This window comes from Amia ocellicauda, chromosome 2 (assembly GCF_036373705.1).
Source record: "Amia ocellicauda isolate fAmiCal2 chromosome 2, fAmiCal2.hap1, whole genome shotgun sequence".
Classification (NCBI taxonomy): Eukaryota; Metazoa; Chordata; class Actinopteri; order Amiiformes; family Amiidae; genus Amia; species Amia ocellicauda.
Window position 1 is genome coordinate 19,799,941 of NC_089851.1, and position 24,372 is coordinate 19,824,312.

Sequence of the window (24,372 nt, forward strand, 5' to 3'; positions counted from 1 at the left end):
AACTATAAATCACGCTAACTCTGTTAGATGGAGAGACAATGATGAGAGCCTTATTCCTGACAGAGCTGAGAAAAATGTTACTCCATGTTGGTATGGTACTGAATATATACAGTACTATTCTAATTTCTAAAAGATTTCAAAAGAATCCAACTGTCATTGAAGCAATATACTGTATACTGAATACCAATATAAGTCATTTCAGGATTCATTTTTTTTGTGCTTGTTCTTTTTAAATACTGCGTCATAATTAGTCCAAAGAAAAACAAATGCATAACTCACAACAAACAACCAAAATAACCAAAAATAAGACACTGTATAATTTGACAAGATGAGGAAGGTCATCCAGCCAGCAGTAGATCCACAAACACCTTAACGTAAATTAGGAGTTTACATTTAATGTTGGCATGTAGCCTTATGTTAAAGTCTCCACAAAATCTTTCTCAAATTGAGACTAATTTTCTACAGCAGGTGACATCAGGCAACATTTATATATACAAAATCTGATCATACTCTGGGGTGGATAACATATAATAATTGAAATTGAGAAATTATTCACACTCTTCCCCGCTTGGGATTCGAACCTCGTCCCACACAGCTCCTCCCTATAGAGTGATTAGCCCACTACACCAAAAAAAAGACCTTCTGACACAGGAGGTTTTCACTGCACTGCTTTCATGGAGGGGTTATGTCACCTGTAACAAGCTTGTGTACACGATGACCCCATTACACTACATCATATAAACACACTACCTGACATACATTACTGAGTCACATTTGCACGAAAAAAAGAAAAAAACAGGGAATGGACAAAACGTGTGTGGTATCACTGAGAAGGGCTTCTCACTACAGAGATCACACGCTTTCTTTTAGTGACGAATTTCATTAACAAAGCTGATGTATACCGCAGATAGTTGCCATTCTAATGAAGGACATAAATTTCAGACCATGTGTGCCTGTGGTCATATTACATCTAATTACTGGTCGTTTTCTTTTATCTTTTTCCAAGAAAATCTCCCCTGGTTAGCATGGGGAGAAAAAAGATAAGAAAAAAAGAAGCTTTTTTTCTAATCAGCATAAATTACATGCATCAATCAGAGGAAGTTGAAATTAAAATCCACATTTGACAAAACAATACGAACAGTGCGATCCTATTCATGAATCAAAATGATTTAATAGTGCATCTGCCCCCCTACCATCAACATTACTAGTTATGATCATCTTAATTCTCTGTTCTCTTTTTAATATCTATCAATGTTTTTGAGACGCAGATATTCATTAACATCATGAATTGCATCAAATGTTCTTACAAAAGTTTAGATTTAGAACATGGTAGCTCACATTTTATAAACCCTTGGTGTTTAGGAGGATTTATAATGGCTCTACAGTCATCTCAAAAATTCTTGGCACCCTTCTTAAAGATGAGCAAAGAAAAGATAGTTATCCCTAAAGGGACACTGTGAAATATATATATATATATATATATAATATATATATAATATATAATATATATAAATGTCTTCTCATGCACACAAGAAACTATCATATGCACAGGAGAAATTATTTCCTGTTCATGCCACATGGATTCAGAAAATGAAAAGATGTTCCCGGTATTCTAGTAATCCTGTGGAACAACCAGAAGGTACAACATCTTACACGTACTTATTTAAATCAGTTTAGTCTGATTTACCCTATTTGCAATTGCTCAACAGCCTACTATGTTCCAGTAGCCCACCTACATTGTTCTGACAATGTGGCATGAGTGCAGGAAATATACACTCACCTAAAGGATTATTAGGAACACTATACTAATACTGTGTTTGACCCCCTTTCGCCTTCAGAACTGCCTTAATTCTACGTGGCATTGATTCAACAAGGTGCTGAAAGCATTCTTTAGAAATGTTGGCCCATATTGATAGGATAGCATCTTGCAGTTGATGGAGATTTGTGGGATGCACATCCAGGGCACGAAGCTCCCGTTCCACCACATCCCAAAGATGCTCTATTGGGTTGAGATCTGGTGACTGTGGGGGCCAGTTTAGTACAGTGAACTCATTGTCATGTTCAAGAAACCAATTTGAAATGATTCGACCTTTGTGACATGGTGCATTATCCTGTTGGAAGTAGCCATCAGAGGATGGGTACATGGTGGTCATAAAGGGATGGACATGGTCAGAAACAATGCTCAGGTAGGCCGTGGCATTTAAACGATGCCCAATTGGCACAAAGGGGCCTAAAGTGTGCCAAGAAAACATCTCCCACACCATTACACCACCACCACCAGCCTGCACAGTGGTAACAAGGCATGATGGATCCATGTTCTCATTCTGTTTACGCCAAATTCTGACTCTACCATCTGAATGTCTCAACAGAAATCGAGACTCATCAGACAAGGCAACATTTTTCCAGTCTTCAACTGTCCAATTTTGGTGAGCTTGTGCAAATTGTAGCCTCTTTTTCCTATTTGTAGTGGAGATGAGTGGTACCCGGTGGGGTCTTCTGATGTTGTAGCCCATCCGCCTCAAGGTTGTACGTGTTGTGGCTTCACAAATGCTTTGCTGCATACCTCGGTTGTAACGAGTGGTTATTTCAGTCAAAGTTGCTCTTCTATCAGCTTGAATCAGTCGGCCCATTCTCCTCTGACCTCTAGCATCAACAAGGCATTTTCGCCCACAGGACTGCCGCATACTGGATGTTTTTCCCTTTTCACACCACTCTTTGTAAACCCTAGAAATGGTTGTGCGTGAAAATCCCAGTAACTGAGCAGATTGTGAAATACTCAGACCGGCCCGTCTGGCACCAACAACCATGCCACGCTCAAAATTGCTTAAATCACCTTTCTTTCCCATTCAGACATTCAGTTTGGAGTTCAGGAGATTGTCTTGACCAGGACCACACCCCTAAATGCATTGAAGCAACTGCCATGTGATTGGTTGGTTAGATAATTGCATTCATGAGAAATTGAACAGCTGTTCCTAATAATCCTATTAGTAGACTGCTTCCAAGTGAGGACGGGCAAGGGGTATCATTGGTGTGGAGAGTGAGATACAAACAAACACATTGTATTGAAAACGGTAGAGATCTTTGGGAATTGGACTTTGACAACAATTTGGATTGCGTTTTGGACTGTATTGTGTTTTATTAGTATATGAGTAGAGACTAACCTGTGTCACATTTTAGGTCGGCTCAAGAGGTTTCTTTTGATTCACCCGCACACTGTATATAATAAGAAGATCACTTCCTTTCTCCATATCCCTGCCTGTATGTGTGTCTGCTTCAAAGACCCTGCCTATGTATCAAGCCCAGCACTGTGGACATCCCTCCACAGTGCCACAATATAGGCAATGCACACAATGTAATAGCTTTGTATTCTTTAGGGTTAGGGTTATCTTATATAGTGAAGTTACAGATCCAATAATGTCTGTTATTTTATAATAATACAATTGCTCAGAGAATGTTTTTATTTTTGACAAGTAGTATATTTTTTTCTCAGAAAGATGTGTAAAAATGATTGATACCCCTAAAGATTCATATGCATAAAATCTAACACAATTAAATCTGCATTAACATTCTACTTTTTTAAGTACATCTCAGTCTTAAGAAACTGTATTGTGGCCTTCCATGTTTTACTGGGGTATAAAAATTTGCATTTACACACATATACAACCCATATACACTCACCTAAAGGATTATTAGGAACAGCTGTTCAATTTCTCATGAATGCAATTATCTAACCAACCAATCACATGGCAGTTGCTTCAATGCATTTAGGGGTGTGGTCCTGGTCAAGACAATCTCCTGAACTCCAAACTGAATGTCTGAATGGGAAAGAAAGGTGATTTAAGCAATTTTGAGCGTGGCATGGTTGTTGGTGCCAGACGGGCCGGTCTGAGTATTTCACAATCTGCTCAGTTACTGGGATTTTCACGCACAACCATTTCTAGGGTTTACAAAGAATGGTGTGAAAAGGGAAAAACATCCAGTATGCGGCAGTCCTGTGGGCGAAAATGCCTTGTTGATGCTAGAGGTCAGAGGAGAATGGGCCGACTGATTCAAGCTGATAGAAGAGCAACTTTGACTGAAATAACCACTCGTTACAACCGAGGTATGCAGCAAAGCATTTGTGAAGCCACAACACGTACAACCTTGAGGCGGATGGGCTACAACATCAGAAGACCCCACCGGGTACCACTCATCTCCACTACAAATAGGAAAAAGAGGCTACAATTTGCACAAGCTCACCAAAATTGGACAGTTGAAGACTGGAAAAATGTTGCCTGGTCTGATGAGTCTCGATTTCTGTTGAGACATTCAGATGGTAGAGTCAGAATTTGGCGTAAACAGAATGAGAACATGGATCCATCATGCCTTGTTACCACTGTGCAGGCTGGTGGTGGTGGTGTAATGGTGTGGGGGATGTTTTCTTGGCACACTTTAGGCCCCTTTGTGCCAATTGGGCATCGTTTAAATGCCACGGCCTACCTGAGCATTGTTTCTGACCATGTCCATCCCTTTATGACCACCATGTACCCATCCTCTGATGGCTACTTCCAACAGGATAATGCACCATGTCACAAAGGTCGAATCATTTCAAATTGGTTTCTTGAACATGACAATGAGTTCACTGTACTAAACTGGCCCCCACAGTCACCAGATCTCAACCCAATAGAGCATCTTTGGGATGTGGTGGAACGGGAGCTTCGTGCCCTGGACGTGCATCCCACAAATCTCCATCAACTGCAAGATGCTATCCTATCAATATGGGCCAACATTTCTAAAGAATGCTTTCAGCACCTTGTTGAATCAATGCCACGTAGAATTAAGGCAGTTCTGAAGGCGAAAGGGGGTCAAACACAGTATTAGTATGGTGTTCCTAATAATCCTTTAGGTGAGTGTATACTGAAAAAAAGTTGAAATATGTGGAAACATCTTGGGGAGGCTTTCATACAGCAGTGGGTCAAAACAGGCTGCTGCTGCTGCTGATAAAACATATGTTGTGTAATATATTTAAAGTATATATTTTACTGTCACTTCTACTCTCTGCAGTGAATGCTAATGTTGAAGAGATGCCAAAACTACCACTTGTGAAGTAATGACAATCTTTTTATCTTCTTTTTTTTCTGCAGAGATGTTGCAATATGACCTTCAGAACTTTTTAATCAACTGACCGTGGATGGACTGGATGTAAAATGGACTGGGGTTGTTAATTAACATGCGATGTGACTGTGTATTGTGCAACACGGTAAAAGAGTGCCTCCTGTCAGAAGACATAACTTTGTATTTCCCTGTAGGGCGTGGATATCGAATGTAATAAAAGTTAGATTCTTAAAGCCATCCAACGATTGGACAAGGTTGATTCATATCATTGCTGCCATCATATCGTATCTACTGTGATCTTATATTGTATATAATCTGTTGTGCAGGAGGGGATGGTTTTGGTTGCTGAGAGACTCAGACAAACAGATGTGTCTCTGCTGCCTGTGGCATGCCTTTTGTTTTGACAAAAATTATGGAATTGACAAACACATTATTAACATAACTCTCCAAATACAATATACAATATGTCACACAAATTGCCTCATTCACTGCCTCTCACCACAAATTATATTGTTTCCTTGTTAACGTATTTGTTATTTATTTACATACTATTATTTACAAGTTTAAGGTTAAGGAGCTGTAGTTTGGTTTTAGACTAGGGTTAGTTATTTATCTGAATGTTGAAATAATCTTTTATTTCTTTTTGGTTAAGGCTGTTGTGAGTGACATGCAACATGTTTTCAGGTTAATATATTTGCTCATTGGGGAATACCAGTCCATAGTTAACACATTTCTGTGTAAATTCTATGAGGGTTTAGATGTCTTTTACATTATTGAGGCACTTGTAACATGGGGAAGTCTGTTGTGGGTGAGGTGCACATTATACAGAGGAGTCCAAGCCTTCAGATCTAACATTACACATTTATTTACCAGATGTACAGAGTACAGATCATACATACCCAGGTCATATTGCTATGGCTATGACTAATATTACCAATAAATCATATCTGGATAACCCCCTAAGGAAAGGTCTACATCTCTACTCGTCTCTCTGGTGCTCCCCACTTACTGTGTAATTGTGTAATTGGGATTAATATCATGACATCATGCCATCACCACTGTCCTATCTTAAAGGCATACAGAGCATTTACAAAAGTAATCACATTACTAATGTCATTAATTTGGTTTTAAATTAATATTGATTTTCAGTCCAAACTGACCTTAGTGCACCCAGCTATTATATAGCTATTGCCAGGTAAAGTAGTAAATAATTTAAATATATAACAGGATGTGTCTCAATGCAGTTTTTTATATTTCCCATTGACACACCCAGATGATACGGGGAACTTCAGAAATCTGATTTTAAGCTTTTTAATATGAATGTATACATCCAAATAAATGATCAAACAGTCCTGATGACAGTATTCCATTTACATTTTTTTTTTAATGTTTTTCCTCTAAGAATTATGGACCACACAACAGTGCATCCCATAAAGAACAAACGGCACATCTCAAGGCTTTAAACCCATTTTAAAACAAATGTTTTTACTGAAATGCATTAGATGAGCATTTTCTAATAAACAAGCTTGACCTCTAATCTGTTTTTTCAAGAATTCACAGTCTATGGAGTAATCATAAATTGGAAATGTTTATCTACTCTACTTTAGGTCAGATTTGGAAAATACAGTAGAACATGCAATGGTCCAGGTTTCTAACATTTTAACTGAATTTAAATTTGAGTTAATTTTGTTTTCTTAATTGAAGCATGTAAGAGGATGAGGAGATCTCATTTTTAAAATACAAAGTTAACAACATTCATACCTTTGATTTGACTATCAAGATCTATCAAGTGGTGTTTCCCTCAGGAGTGAGCAGTAAAGCCTTCAACCTCAGGTATGGAACAACAACTTGTGACCAACCTGTCAGTGTAACGGCAGAATTATTCAAAATGTGTGTCTTAACACAGGGAAAACAACTAATAATTGAAATGAAATTATTAAAATTAATTCGTACAAACCTTATTTTTGAGAGCACTAAAACATATTTGAAACATTTTGTTTTACCTTTGAACTACATTTTGACAGATCCAGGAAGTAGAAAAGAGAAGGGAGTGTCATTAAACTAACAAATGTGCTTACATTTTGTATATCATAATTAAATTATGCAATCATCCAATTGAATCACAACTGAAAACATACTTCTGTAAATCCAAACTTATTTTGTAAATATTATTAATCTTACTGAGTTTATATACAATTTCTTCCAAATAAATTTAAAGCAAGAATTTTATAAGGTTGTCAAAACCTTAATTATTCCAATTTGAATGGAGGGACAGTAAGGAGTTAAAGTATGATTTTTGCAGTGTTTCCAGTTCTATTTTATTTAGCTTTATATATAGATTTAGTCCCAGATCACTTTAAAACACGTATGTATGTAGGTATGTATGAATTATGTATGTATATACTCATTTCCAGAAAGCATACCTTTGATTTTTCATCTTATCATGTGTTGTGTTCATACAAACTCATCCTCCTCTGTTTCTCGGAGCACTAGGCCTTCATGACTACTGGCCTTCACCCACTTTCCACCTACACAGGGCTCATCAGGACTCTAAAGCCACGAATTGTATTGACCTTTACCAACCCAGATCATCACACCACCCACTCAGCTTTTTTCAGAGTTAATTATATTGCTTACAGTTGCCATTACATCAAGGGCACACATCTGGAAGAAAAAACTCCAAATAAATGACACTAACTTGTAGTGATTTTTTTTATTATTTTAATTGTTCTGTTAAAAAGTCAACATTATTGTGTGTGCGGTGTAATACCTAAATGGAATATGATGATTGTGAATAATATATATCACCATCTGCCTATATTGGTTGAAGGCCTGCCATAGATGTTTCCACTTGGCTTGATCTACAGCTTCTCTTTGCCATGCCACGCCTGAAAGTTTATGATTTCATTTTCACATCTTTCATGTGGTCATCTTCTAGGTCGTTTTTCATCTCTTGGTATCCATTCAATAACTTCCTTTGTCCATCTCTAATCTGTTGTTCTTGCAGTGTGTCCAGTCCATTGCTGTTTCACTCTTTCAATTATGTCACATTTAGTTTTGTTCTCTGATCCATTTATTTCATTTTCTATGTCTTCATGGTATTCCAAGCAGACATCTTTCTGTCACCAAGTTGCATTGTTCCATTTATCTGGTATTTGTTTATATCTGAGACACTTTTTGAAATGTTTTGCCAGAATCTTCTTAATTTCTTCTCCAGTTTCTTAAGGATCTCCACTGTGGTCCCTTCATCTCCAGGTGCTTTTCCATTTTTCCTCTTCTTTACGGCAGAACTTACTTCTAGAATCACATCTGATATTTCACTTATGTTCATTCTATACTTCTTCTATACTGCTGTCAGCAGTACTATATCGTTTTCTTCCACTCTTCTGATAATTGCATCTTTTTTTATTGTTATGCCATCATTTTTCAGGGCAAGTATTTGATTGTTTTCTATATGGAGGTGTTGTTTTGTATTTTTGATGTTCACATTATTTTCAATGGTTTCTTTAATTAGGTTGTTGTTAAACTTTATTAATTCTTCAGTACTACATTTCTGTGTTTTTGTAATTTGTTTTCAAATGTAATTAACATTTGATTTTGGGTCTTGACTTTATTTTATTACTCTTTTCTTCATAAATTCTCTGGTTGTAAGATATTTTTATCTTCTTGTGATGTGCTAGTTCCTCCAAATTCTCTTGCAATTTCTATGGTGTCACTCAATATTTTATTACATAATTGTGATCCTAGAGGTCTGCTTGTTGTTCCTAAAGTATACTAAATCAGTTCTTAAATTCTAATTTCTACTCTGCTTGATGATTTCTAAGGTTTATGATGTACATTTTTGAATTCGTCATTAGTTTTCTTCGTTTCACTTTGGCATTGAGATGAATTCTGCACCAAAGCAAAGAGTATTGAATCTGGTTAGGACTGTGCAGTCTTCTATTTTATGTTTACTGTTAGTTAATCTATTCTACTCTTTCCTCCATAAGGACTTCTCAAGGTCCATTTTCTTGTTGACTTTTTCTTGAAGGGAGAATTGGTGATAAGAGGTGGAACGAATGTCCCACTGAAGTCTAAACAGCAGAATCCCTTACGTCCTTAGATTACTCAAGACACATCTTTTCAGACTTGTAATTTAGTCATTCATTATCCTGTAAGATTGCACTTATACAACGTTTTGTCGTATTTTTACTAGCACTTGTATTGTTTATTCTGATATCCCCTACGCTACCTCTCCCTTAGCTCTTTACTTTGACTTAACATCTTGTCTGCACTTATCAGCTTTTACAATCTAAGATGTAAGACCTTATATATTGTTTACTGTATATTTCGTATACACTTGTGTACATTCTAAATTTGTAAAATGTTTTATGCCTTGAACTGCACTGTATTATTGCACTTTGTATTGCTCTTATATTTTGTAAGTTGCCCTGGACAAGGGCATCTGCTAAGAAATAAATAATAATAATAATAATAATAATAATAATAATAATAATAATAATAATAATAATAAAGAAGATTGGAAGATTGAATATTTTCTACAAAATCCACTAATGTATCACCTCTTTCATTCTGTCTCCATATTCATATTTACCTACTGAGGACTTGTGTTTTTATTTTCCAGTTTTTGCATTGAAGTCTCTTCCTGTTTCTTGTAGTTGTCCTATTTCTTCATAAGAATCTTCATTTTTATTAATTCGGTATTTTTTTAAATTATTAAAACAATTTGTTGTTTTAAATAGTTCCTTGTACTTTGTCAGCATGCACATAGTGATTAATAAAAGTAATTAGTTTGCATAATAAGTTTTGAAGTAGGGATTCACATAATTGCCTATTAACATTTTATTTATTATGGAAATTATACTTAATGACTAGCTAAAGATACAATTATCAAGCGCAGATTAAATCACATGAAGTACAAGTGCAAGATTACAATGAATTTCAGCCTGGAATAGGTTGTACTATACTTTAAAACTGAAGGCATCTCCAAATAAAACAGAATGGCACATGAACAGGAATGCACATAGTCTACATGTAGAGACATGGTAAATGCTCTAAAATTACTTCACGCAAAGAACATCACTTATCCATCTACGGGACAAACAAAAAGTATAAAAAAAAAATGTACAGTACTTTGCACACATTGCATAGATTTAATCTCCCCCTGTTAAAAAATCCTGGAATTGTATTTCCTCTTGAAATATTTAATCTTAACTTTAAACTAGCCAATTTGTGCAATGGTCTCTGAACTCTTGAATGCTTGACTGCCTCGTCTTCAAACCTGAAGAAATTGGATTTACTTTTAGATCTCACCTGCTCATAGGGAGGTAACAAGGGATTACAGAAATATACTTAAGAGTGTTGGCAATACTACGTAATTAACGTGATTTTAATGGAGATTGTTTGAAAACTAAGTATGGGAAAATAAGAAAGATAGCATTCCAGTATTTTATAGCAGCTTGATCTTTGATATCTCAAATCTGGACTACATTGACACATGGCATAGAAATGTGCCCAGAGCTTTGGCTTTCTGCTCTTTGCAATTGAAATGCATGAGAATATAGTGTCAGGCTAATAGCATTGATCATATCAATAAAACAAAGAACAAAAATATGTTTAAGCTTTAAGATCACTATTTATCTATATACATAAGCAACACAAGAAACCTGCTTTACAGTGCTATAATTCTCCACCTATGATCCTTACTAAGATCCAATCAGAACAAGGTAGTGTTGGTATGATGCTGCTAGAATGGAAGATCACACAGACTATGTACAATTAAGGGAAAGTAGAACGTAATCTTGAATTGTCTGCATATTCTTACACTGGTCTAATGCTGCTGGCATACATACGTACACCTCCATTACTATCTTGCTATCTCACCATTAAAACCTCAAATATTATGTCTCTATCACTACTTTCCTAAGTGGCCCGATCACCCATATAATTCTGGCTGACATAAATGGACTCCCACTTTAATTAACTTCCCTTCTTTCTTTCAGCAGATACCCTTACCCAGGGCAACATCTAATTTTCACAAAATATAAACATTTCACAAAACAATTCAATAAGAGCAAGAAAATACCACACCATACCCTGTTTGTCCTAATTTAAGTGAATAAATTAAGAGGGAGTACACAGAAATGTGGTAATGGCTATAACAGTGCTACGTCCTGTGAGGTCCAGGCAGGGATAATTACTAAAAGCAGTAACAATGAAGGCAATTTAAAGTGCAAGAATAAGTACAGATATTAAAAGGAACAATAGTGGGGAGCAACTCTGGGTTAAAAAGTGCATTGCAAGATGAGTGCCATGCTGTCCAGAAGGAGAGTGTTGAGGTTTGACAGGTGCAGCCTGGACAGATTTGTCTTGTTCAAGCGCTGGGAGGTGGTCAGGGGCTGGGAGGAGGTCCTGACCTTGGTAGGTAAGTCATTTTACCATTGGGGGGGCAGGGTGGAGAAGGAGCATGCTGCGAAGGCAGGAGAGCAGAGAGAGGCCAATCTTTTACTGCAGGAGATGCAGAGTGGTCTGGAGGGGGAGCAGTGCAAGACGAAAGCTCATACGCTGTGCAACTACGGCAATTATTGAGCTTTTGTAGTTTCCCAATGTATTCTAGCAATGGTAATTGGCTTGATGAGTACCCAGGTGGGAACTTATCATGAGACTACTGCCCTTTGATGAATGGTTAGACCATCATATGGGCATGTCCCCTGATAATATTGACCAATTTCAGAGTGGTTAAACTCCTCTGCAGCCCGGAATTCCAATGAAACAAGACAATCATGATTATTTCAGTACTTAAATTCATATGGAAAGCTTGACATTTTCTAAATACAAAACTCAAAGACAAACTCATGTAGATGCCATAGGAAGATGCGTAGAAGGATTTTAAATTGCATTCACTTAAAATTCCTCGTGGAGTCAATCCCCTTCCCTTTAAAAATAATTATCCTACTTGCTTACGTAGGGACCAGATGGCAGTGAGCTTGCTGCCAGTCAGCAGAAGATAATTAGCAGAACAGTGAAACCTTGGATATATTGTCAGAGAGGGTGCAAAGTGTCACACTTCTACACTCTCCCTGTTGTTGCCATTGACTTGAACAGGAAGATTTAAAGATGCAATGTAACTAACAAAAAGGGCAGGTGACCCCTTGTGTATCCCATTTACACCACTATCGAAATATTGTTTGTTGTTGCTGTTACATTATTGAAAGGGTATTATTCCCCAAATCGTTTCCATTGTGACCTTTAGCAATAAAACTGCTTTAAGACATTCAATCCCTTTCTAGGCTGCTTATTTTGTTTCAATTTTGCCAAGGACACAGGATAACTGAACAAGTAGCCTAAACAATAAGTACATGTGATAACAACAGCAGATTTAAAATTAGGTGCTGTTTAGGCCAAGGTTTTTATACTCCAATACTAAAGGGCAACAGGGTTCTCTACAAATGTAAGCACCAATTCTACCAAAATTATCTGATTATTCACCGAACCACACATTTTAAAAATGGTTAAGGTTTTGACAGTTGGTGGCTTAAAATACACAATTCATTCAAGGTATAGTACATATACAATGTTTTGAGGCCTAAAGTGAAGTGTGAAATAAATCACTCCTGTAAAAAAGACTCATTAAGTAAGTGAGGGATGGGTTTGAATAAAGTCCAGAAGACACTGTAGTCTTACAGGAATATTGCTGGGTAAGAATTTTGTCTTTTTATTATCAATTCAAATACATTGACTAAATGTGTGCACCTAGACATTGCTAGCAGCTGGCATTTTATTTGCACTTTCAGCCTCTTTATGAACATGTTATATGCTGGAATGACTATATCATTATGTTAAAAATGAATTTACACTATAAACAACAGCACCCGGAAGTTGCAAAAATAGGGATGGATTGCCATTCAGTTAATTAATCAACCAAACAAACACACTGATATGTATATAGTATTATTGGTGTAGTGTGTGCACACCACAAAGATCTTCACATAAGAACATAAGAAAGTTTACAAACGAGAGGAGGCCATTCAACCCATCGTGCTCATTTGGTGTCCATTAATAACTAAGTGATCCAAGGATCCTATCCAGTCTATTTTCAAATGTTCCCAAATTTTCAGCTTCAACCACATCGCTAGGGAGTTTGTTCCAGATAGTGACGACTCTCTGTTTGAAGAAGTGTCTCCTGTTTTCTGTCTTGAATGCCTTGAAGCCCAATTTCCATTTGTGTCCCCGGGTGCGTGTGTCCCTGCTGATCTGGAAAAGCTCCTCTGGTTTGATGTGGTCGATGCCTCATGATTTTAAAGACTTGAATCAAGTCCCCACGTAGTCTCCTCTGTTCCAGGGTGAAAAGGTTCAGGTCCCTCAGTCTCTCAGTAGGACATTCCCTTCAGACCTGGAATAAGTCTGGTTGCGCTCCTCTGAACTGCCTCTAGAGCAGTGATATCTTTCTTGAAGTGTGGAGCCCAGAACTGTCCACAGTATCCAGATGAGCTCTAACTAGTGCATTGTACAGTCTGAACATCACTGCCCTTGTTCTCAATTCTACACTTATACTCTAACATTCTGTTTGCCTTTTTTAATGCTTCCCCACATTGTTTGGATGGAGAAAGTGAGTCCACATAGACTCCTAGGTCTTTCTCATGCGTTACTTCATCTAGTTCTATTCCTCCCATAGTGTAATTATAGTAGACATTTTATTACCTGCATGTATTACCTTGCACTTGTCCACACTAAATATTATCTAAGTCCCTTTGAATAGCCTGTGCTGCCGAGATTGTATCTGCTGAGCCACCTATTTTAGTATCATCTGCAAATTTGACAAGTTTGCTAACTATCCCAGAGTCCAGATCATTAATATAGATTAGAAAAAGCAAAGGCCCTAGTACTGATCCCTGTGGAACTCCACTAACAACCTCACTCCAGTTAGAAGCAACTCCTCTAATCGACACCCTCTGCTTCCTATACATCAACCAGTTCATAATCCCTCTACTTACATTACCCTGAATGCCTACAGCTTCCAATTTGAGGATCAGTCTTTGGTGTGGAACCTCTCTGACAATCTAAGTATATCATATCATATGCTTTCACATGATCACATGCTTTCACTGCAGTAGCATGTTCAAAAAATTATAATAAATTAGTAAGATATGATCTGCCTTGTCTAAACCCATGTTGACTATCTCCAAAAATATGGTTTTCATTAAGATGCTCCTCTATTTTCTGTCTAATAATTTTTTCCAACATTTTACACGTAATGCAGGTGAGACTGATTGGTCTGTAATTTCCTGGTTCAGTTTTGTCCCCTTTCTTGTGGATTGGTTTGACATTTGACGTCTTCCAGTCAGTTGGCACATCCCCTGTTCTAAGTGTCATTTGGAATATTTGACCTCTTGCTGTTGTAATATTGAAAAAAGCTCTTTGCATTAGCTTTAGCTCCAAGAGCTATGTTTCTTTCTATATCCCTCTTTGCTTTCCTGATCCCTTTCTTAAGATCTCTTTGCAGCTCAACATATTCTTTGTATTGTTTTGTGTCTATCCCTTTTGTATGCGCTATACAACATTTTCTTTCTCTTGATATTGTTTTGCATAAGTTTATTAAACCATTTTGGCTAATGTTTTTTGGTCCTCAGTTTGCTACGTTTTGGTACAAATTCCTCCTGAGCCTCAAGTAGTATATTCTTAAAATATAACCATCTGTTTTCAACTGAATCTGTATCCAGTGTGCTCCAGTCTACCTCTTCTAAGTGCCTGCTTATACCTTTTTAGGTTTGCTTTTCTAAAACTGTAGATCATTGGTCCTTGTTTTTTGAAAGAATGCCTCAAAGCTAACCATATTGTGAACACAGTTTGCCATTGGTTCTCTAACTACTGTCCCTCTGACTCTATCTTGGTCATTTGAAAATGACATAAGCTAAGCAAACGAAAAATGAGTACAAGAAAATGCATGTTTGGACAAGTGGGCAGCAGTTGGCCTGAAGAAGGTGTGCATGCTATATGTCCTCTGGGAGGGAATCCTGCACCTTGAGGGCAGAACAGGAAATCTATTTTGACTGGAATGATGTAGAGGTATGTGACATTATTGAACTTTTGAAATCCTGTTGATACTTTTGAGGAATCACTTTGTGGGAGCAGAAAGTGATTTCCAGTCTGAGAAAGGTTAATACATTTCAGAAATGGACATTTTCACAAACTGATTCTCCGGTCTGGATCTACGATATGAATGGTACAGAATTGTCTATTTTCATAACAATGATGTATTTAACACAGAGATATATAATGAAAACTAGGTAACAGAAACATAAAAACATTTCCAGTTTTGTTGTGGAAATGTGAATTTAGACGTATGTGTTGACTTCAGATTGTCCTTTTACTAGGTCAAACATATGAGTGCTTACATATGATAAAATAAACCATTATATGTTAGTTATAGTGCCATTCAGTTAAGAGGGAAACAGATTTTTTTTTATTCTTTTTATTTGGCAGAACCCACCACTTAGCAGATTTTTGTGCCTTCCAATATATCCATTGCTCTGGGGAATCAGATATCTGAATGGCACTCTTCCAAGTTTCAACATACAGCTTTCCTTCATCCTACAAGTGCTGTGTACTTATTGTGAGCTAGAAAGCATTTTAAGCTTTGCAAACAATTCCTTGTGTTGTTTCTTTGGAGTTTTGGAAACCACTCTCACACAGTTGAAAATCCTGTCAAGTTCTGAAACGTTAATTTTAATGATAATATACTGACACTACATTTTGTGTGCTTTAGTTAACAAAAAACATATTCATTTTGTTCTATGTCAAATATATTTATATATGTTATCTAATACATTACATTACTGTTTCATTACATAATTTTACAAAACATACCAAAAGATTCAATGTAGCTCAGTTGAAGATATGGGAAGTATATGTATCGTTTGTACTCTCCCATATATATAATTTGCCACATTGGTCTAGCTGTGTTTCTTTATTTAAAGGGAATTTGTTTTACTCTTTGTTTAGTTTACATTTTTTATTGGTAATGATAATCATAATAATGTGATTAGTCATTTTTCAGTTTTGTTAACATTTGAGATTTTAATAATTTTTACAATTTAATTGAAAATGTATTCATTCATTAATAAATCTGTGCTATGACAAATCCGGGATTGGTGGGGTTGTGAAAATCAGGGTATATCTATATGCCGTCAATGCGGGCTCTAACGTTTGACTGCAACTGGAGTTGTGTGTGTCCCAAGCCAAAAGCAAGGACTCCAAAGAAACGCCAAGGTTATCGATCAAACATTACAGTCCACATTAAGAGGGCTCTATTGCTATTACAAAATTATGTATGTGTTCATTTTTTTAATTCAATAAACATAAAAATCTATATTTCCCTTGATATTCTGATATTTTGTCCAGTAACCTGCTGACAAATATAGTTCCCAATGTGATTCGAATTAAAAAAACAACATACACATACAGAACATTTATTTTTTTATTTGGCTAAAATATATTCTTATTCATTTTAATTACTATTGTGTCATTAGTCCTTCTTGGAGTATTCCGTCGGAACTTGTTGCTGGAGGCGGGGCATTATTCAAGTTAGCAGGGAGCAGATTGGCTGTAGCTGAAACAGTGCTAGCAGTCTGACTGGCTTGTTTTGAGACTTTCGGACCCTGATGAAGTTAAAACTGTGAACCAATTGTGGAAAAGCCTCTATATGCACAAATTGATTGATTTCAACTTGTTCAATTGAATTTTCAGTTGGGTGTTTCACCATTCCAGCAGGCATTATCGTAATTATCTTTTGATAATGCCTGCTAGATCTGGAAGCTGATTGGCTGTTTTCTAAATATATATATAATTGTTTGTTGTTCATCAATTTTGCCGGCAGCTGCCATTTTCCTGACTGTTATTGTGCATTAGGAGACGATGACACTAAACTGGCATTCCATTAAGACTGCCTTTCAGTTACTCTTATCTGTCCTCATACACACATATGCCAGTGCCTCATTAACTTGCTTTGACCATGTTCATGAGATGGGCAACACATGGCGCTGGTGCTTACCAGGACCACTGAAGGACAGGTTGAGGTTCAGCTCTTATCAAAGGAATGTTTCCAAGGTATCACATGACCAGGATGTGATCTGATCAAAACAGGGATCACAGTCACTCATATTATTTCAACAGAAAAATGAAACCGCATGGGTTGTACTCAAGGTATAGGGAGGGACAGATGTCCATGGCATTCAGGACGTCCCCCTCTCTTTTTACACACTAAGATGAGATCCTCCATTGCTATTGAGACCTTGATTGGAGTTTGTAACTCCATGTTGATTGATGATAATGCCTGCCTCCATTAAGAAAGGCCTATTAGGACCCATGTTGAAAAAGAAGCACCTGTGATGATGGATTGGCTACTGGGAACTCCTGGACTGAGTGAGGAACATGCCACAGTGGGTGGTAGAAATCCAAACAGTGTGATCCAGGATCCTGCAAGAGCTGCGTAATCCCAATTCAAGAATAGGATTAGATCCAGCATCACCATGCAAGATATTTGATTGGTAAAATGTTCTGTCACAATGCCATTGTTGTTTGATGACTGACATACTTGGTAATGGCCTTGCACAGATACACAGCAATCTGCTTTTCTGAAACTTGTTCATTACTTACATTTACATTACAATTGTATATGGGGTCCATTTGTTGTCATGTTCTCTATTTCCATGTTTTTAATCAAACAGTCTGGTGGATTTGCGAACATGTAATGGTGAATACATGTTCAAAATTAATATTTTGGGATTACAGCAATAAAGTAGCATCCTTTGATATTTCTGTCTACACGAAAGGTGTTAATTTGATCAAAAATAAATATAAATATATGCACATGCTAAAGCATTTCTACAAAATATAAACTGTTATGAAACTGAGAAGAAGCAAACTTTGTTATTTTTTTATTTAATTTTTTGCCTTGTATTCTTGCATTAACAGATGGTGTTTCTATTCTGAAAAAGGACAACTTTTGCACTGGAGCAAAAAAGCTTTGAGAACCAGCCTGTTATTTTCACATCATTGACACGAGTTGTGCCCCACATTGGCGAAATATGTGTGAAATCACGTTAGTCTGTTAATCTAATTTCTTTGAAAACAGAGAAATGGAAGCAAACAAGCCAGTGGCTAAAAAGATGCTCAGTCCACTGTAAATTATTTGGCCACAGTAGATATTCAATCCAAAACAGTACCTAGGTTCTTAGATTTCAGGACTGTTTGTTTAATGCAGTTAAATGCAATACATGTTTCGAATAGTCAATTTTAAAGCATACTAGCATATACAGATTAAGAAAAACAAAATATGTATTGTGAATAGATATGTATATTTCTTACAAAAAATGTATTTTGATAGAATTACTAAATTGCATGGATTGTTTAATGCTTTTAATGCTTCTTAATATTAGTAATTATAATAATTATAGTAATAATTAATGATTTAATGAATTAATTAATACAATCAAACAAATCAAACCTCTTTGTGTGTGTGCATGCCAATCTGTGCCTATAAGAATTTCTGGGTTTCTTCGATATCCACTTGGGTGTCCCAGTGACCACCAGCTGTTTGTACCCTATATTAACAACATCATGTTCCCAATTTTCTCCAATAATATGATGAATCTGGCAATTTGCTGGCCTGCAACAACACGAACAGAAAGGACAACTGGAGAAAGATCACAGTTCAGGCTCAGTCAGATGGAAAATATTGAAAACAGAGAGCTGGCTGCTATGTTTCCCCAATGCAGCATGCTGTCACAGTTTGACTGACAAACTGACTTTTTGAGGGGCTTGTGCCCATTCCAGTCAGAGTTTATTGAAGGTGATTTTGATCTTCTCCATGAGGCCGCAGCAGTGGCCATGCCATCTGTCACCTTGATTGCATGGCGGATTCTCTGGAGAGAGCGCTATGGCTCCTGATCGTTTACAGATTGTGCTGCTTTTGCCTCCATAAGGACCACATGCACAGAGCCAGATGGTGAACATACACGCTTATTATGAGTCTTTATCTCTGTGCAGGAAGGAGTGGAACCATTAGATCTCCCTCAGGAACTCGGCTCCTCTCTACCATCATGCTGTTCTTCTACAAATACAGACTTCTTCAGCTGTCACCGCCCTACCTCGGAAGATTATTAAAAAATAAACAATAATCTAGTCAACTGACGTTAAAAATATATTTTTACATCTAAATATTAACATTCCCTCGATGTTGCTGTACATATGCACCACATGCCAGCATCACTTTTAAACCTGCTGTCTGAAATAATGCATTTTCCTGTCAAATTGCGCAAAGGATGATATCCTGATTGTTAGATGAATAGGATTCTAACTATCTATCAGCCAACCTACCAATAGACCTGTGCTTTGTGTTTTATCCAGCCTGGATGTCTTCAGATCAACATTACAGAAGTTATCTACACTGTAGGCCTCAGGACTGAGTGAGGGCTGTATTAACCACCAAGAAAAACGTCTAACACTTTATAATAATTGTTAACAATTAATAGTGAATTAATATATGAATCCCACAGGTAACATGAATACCTTTTGGATTTCCACTGAGTTCTGATGCTGATCACATGTTTAGGCCCTAACACTAAACCCAGTCTGTAACTCTATCCCTAACCCTGACCCTAACCTTGATATACACATGATTAACAGCAGAACTCAGCTGAATCTCAAGTGTAGAAGGTGTTCATGTCTTATTCCTGTGCTATTCATATATCAATTCTTTAAGAATTATTGCCCATTATTGTAAAGAAATACTTTATTTGTACAAACGGAAAAATGAAAAAAATGAATGGTAAAATTAAACTGCAAGGCCGTGTATTTGATGGTATGTAGACATTTATTTGTATTTGAACAATATTAACATTAATAAACATTATTAATAAACATAATATGTCCTATGTGATTTCCAAGATAAAGCAATTAAGAAATAGCACAGAGGTATGGATCACTATTCACCAATACTGAATGGATTATTACTGAAGAATGCCTGAATTTATGCTTCTGTTTTTACATTCATAAAAACTACAATATGGGGAAAGAAAACTCAAAGAAATCCAAAGAAAATTTGATAAATTCATAGAAAACCAACTTTCTATATGCCACCTTTTTCATTTTAAACTTTGGGAATGCATTAATATTCATATTTTTCAGCTGTAGAGTAATCTATAGTAAAAAAAGAACCGATTGACATGCCAGACTACTAATAATATTTAGACAAAGATAAGAATGTAATTATAGACAAAGCCAATAAATATTTAATTTATGCAACATATTTATCAGTACTTTGCTCTGACCAAGCCTCTGTTTCACTAAACTCAAAACACTGTCCAATGTTTTTCACTGCAAGATCTCTGATCTCTGACCTTCAAAATTATGTGGATTTCTTCAGAAATTAAATATTATTTAAATAAGTAAATGTTATTGCATAAAATGCATAATAGTATTGCTAACTAAACTACTAATTACTTATTTGGGAGAAATGTCAACCCTTGATGCATTTGTTTCCCAGTAGAAGGGCACATTACATCAAGGGCCACACTTTCTAGCTTTTCATAGAGTCCCATTGTATTTTGTAAATTAAATGTTACACTTCTAGTTTTGTTACAAACCGTTGCTTTGACTAGCTTAGCCTAGCTGCACAGAAATCCATATGTCCAAATGAAATTAGTAACAAAAGGTCATGTGAATGATAAAGAAACCCACACAAAATAGAGAACATGTTCACAAATTCATGTTAAGTGCCATTACTGGGGCACAATCAACAACTCTGCAAAAGTATAATGATTGTATTGGCAGGCAATTAACTAAAAATGAAAGATAGAAAGAGATAGCAGGGAAGAAATTAAGCTCCCTGTCTTCATACAGAAATTTATAACATTAATGCACAACTTGAGTGTTCTCAGTTTTTACTTCAGGTAGAAAACTGTTCAGAAACATAACAATTATGCCCTTGTGTGTTGTTTAATAGTCTCCCAGTAATACTACTTAAATCTCTGACTTCTTTTAAGCCAATTAGAATAGCAGATATCATTACTCAGTGTTTTACCCATCCCCATTTTTTGTGCATTGATACGTCTGCATTAAAAACCAATTAGACTGTCTCTTAAGTGGCTCTCTTAATTTCTGCCTGTGCTTGAGTGCTTCTTAAGCCCCTTTTTCAGTAGGCTATATTGTCGGCACAGAAGATTTACATGAAACTACAGGGAGGTTAGGGTAAAGGTGCATGTTTATAGGAGGCTGCCTTATGGCATCAGTTTTGCATAATGTATTTTATTCAGGTATATTTTTATGTTATACAATACTCTCTGTAGTTTCAGTTTAAATTGTCTGTACAGGGAGGATAATACTTTTTTATATTTTATATCAATTGCTGCTCATATTGATTAATTTCTTAGCATTGCTTTGATTTCACTGTTGATTGCAAACCAACATGCCAGTCATAGTTTCCACCGTAATCCATAAGAATAGACAATAGATTCCATTCTTATAGAGAAAGGCTTTCATCCTTTATAACAGTTAGAAAAATGTGATCAGACGTGGCATCGGGGTACGATGTGGGCTACCAAAAGTTACAATCAGCCCAAAAAGTAAACGAATAACTAAACAACTGCAGAATAACCCAGCATTTGCATCACAGTTATTAATAAAAGCCCCTTAGTCAAGCCAGACTTGTCAAGACACTTGTTTGTAAATAATGGTCATTTGTGTACGATAATTACCTTGAGAGAACACAATTAGTTTCACATTCTGCTACTTTCTATGGAAAGCATCTGTAAGCATCTGCATCATCCTACCACCTAGCTATCAGCTATTATCACGTACAAGAAGAAGCGTGAAGCATCCTCTATGTCAGTGGAGCTTTTTAATCCACACATTTTAGCGTGTTCCCAGTTTCTAATGCATGCTTTAACCCCTGAGCTGCACAGAGCAGAAATACAAACAGTTCGTCTCATTCCACCCTCCTCACAATATCTGTTTTACCTAGACAAATCAGGGAAATACTTTTATTATTGTGGGAAGTTAGTGAAAGATTCTGGAAAAGCAATAACAAATGCCCAGCCTGTATAACAAGTGTTCACAAACCAACATTGCTGTTTTTCATATTGCTCTGTGTTCACTGAACTGCAGTACTAACAGAGATATGCACCTAATATTCCCTTGCATTTCTGATGTGATCCTCTGTGATGATATTGCAAAGGACAATAAAAGTAACTTTGAACCCTCTGCTTCCTGCTTCATCATTGATCAGCTGCCATCACTCTGTTTCTTGCAAGTGCCTGTACTGGTCTATTTAATTCTCCTTGCCATTCGTAAGTAAAACGGATTGAGATTGTTCTTTTTGGATCCAAGTTTGTTCAGCTAAAGGAAACTAAGCAGTGGGGAGCCCTGTGCATGCCGTTGTCCTTTGCTGTTCCTGATTTCTTGTCCTGAGGCAACGTGCTGCATTTTTAGGACAACAGCCGGCTATCTGCAAGCATGAGACCACTCGTCAGGCTTCATTACTGCACGCAAAATGACACAAGTGAGCCCGTGGTCACAACTGTGCTTATGGCACATGGAAAATCCATTACATCTCGGTGCAACACAGAAAAACTGCGCTCGCGTACAGACTGACCAGCTCTATAAACAGCCATGTGTCTGACAGGTCAATTTATTTACGCAGCGCCGTACCTCAACAGTATTCTTCTCCATAGAATACACGTTACCTTGAGCAGGTTGACTTTGTCAGGAGCTGAATCCTCGAAATAAAATTAAATACTAGGGAAATTCAATCTGTCAACGAGGGTACCTGTCGGCTGTCACTGTAATAATTCATCCATCTTAGCTTTTTCTCCTCTCAACAAGTCAGCCTAGTGATTAGTCAGTGCTTTATTCACTCTGTTTGTACTAATGTTATGCATTGCTGCCAAGGCTTCACAGTCCTCTCCCAAAATAAAGCTTGCTACAAATCAAAACTGGTTGAAATCATATTCGGGGCTTTCAAAAAGCATTTGGACAAGATGTGATCATAAATGGCTTTTTTTCTGAATATTAAATATGAATATAAAATGTTTGTTTGTTTGTTTGCAGAGACTTGGGAATGTATTCATTTGACTTAGTCCTAATAAATGCATCAGCTTTGTTACTTATTGCTCTTTTACCTGGGATCTATGTGTTCATTCAGGACACAATATTAAATTAAAAGAGTCAAGAATGGTTACATACTTCTACCTTTGTGATGCACGGTTTTGTCTTTCCCTCCATCCAGGCTGTAAAGCAGCCGTCACTACTATTCCACAAGGTTGATTTTTCCCTACTACTGCATTTCGAACACTAACCCACAGATGCTGGGATCTGGCTATGTTAATAATCTGTGTTTGGCGTAACTTTTATTTTCTCCCCAGACATTGCACTCTCAAGCAGATATCCTAGCAACAGGGGAACCCTAGGCATGGCCACTGTGCACTGTCAAATACAAAAGTGCCCATGATTAAGGACTTGCCTGTGGCATTGATGAGTCTATACCCAAGCTGGCAGTAATTTCTAGTAATTCTACTAATCAGGCTTTTCTGTTATTACATTTTAATGAACCTAAAAAGTCAATTTCATATTTTCTTCCCCTGTTGCATTTCCAGATCAAACAACAACAACAAAAACAATAGAGAATGCAGGTTTATATACAGGTAATAAGGTGTGTACAGTGAGATTTCAACTTCAACAGCAGTCAAGTAAACGGCGCAAAAGGGGTATATTAGGTTCTTGGCAATCATTAGGTTGCAAATTAAAGCATAACAATTTATTACGTTGCCTTAACTGCTTATGCAACATGCCTGTCATTTTTAGTTTTGTTTTAATAAACCTACACAGTATAAGTCTTATTCAATCACTTGTCAGTTTGAATTCAGAGAGTCCTCCTCCAACACTAACATCCCATACATCGGTACGTAATCTGTTGCTGCACGTCTCTTCATTGGCCCACCACAGCTAGTAAACCGTGTCTTGACTGCTTTATAAAAGGTTAGCACAACATTAATAAAATGCCTTCAGAAATGTGAAACGGAACATGTTTAATGCTATGTGTAAATCTGCAAACCAGCACAGTCTCCTGTTTTTGGCCAGGTGCCTGCAAGGCTGGGATGAATCAGCTAGAGCTCTGTACGCCCTCTGCTTCACACATAAGTGACCTAAATTGATTGTCCTTTGTTCTCTTTTGTCAGTGCACAGTGTATAGCGGTCTGTTAAAGGGCAGGTAGTAATTTAAAA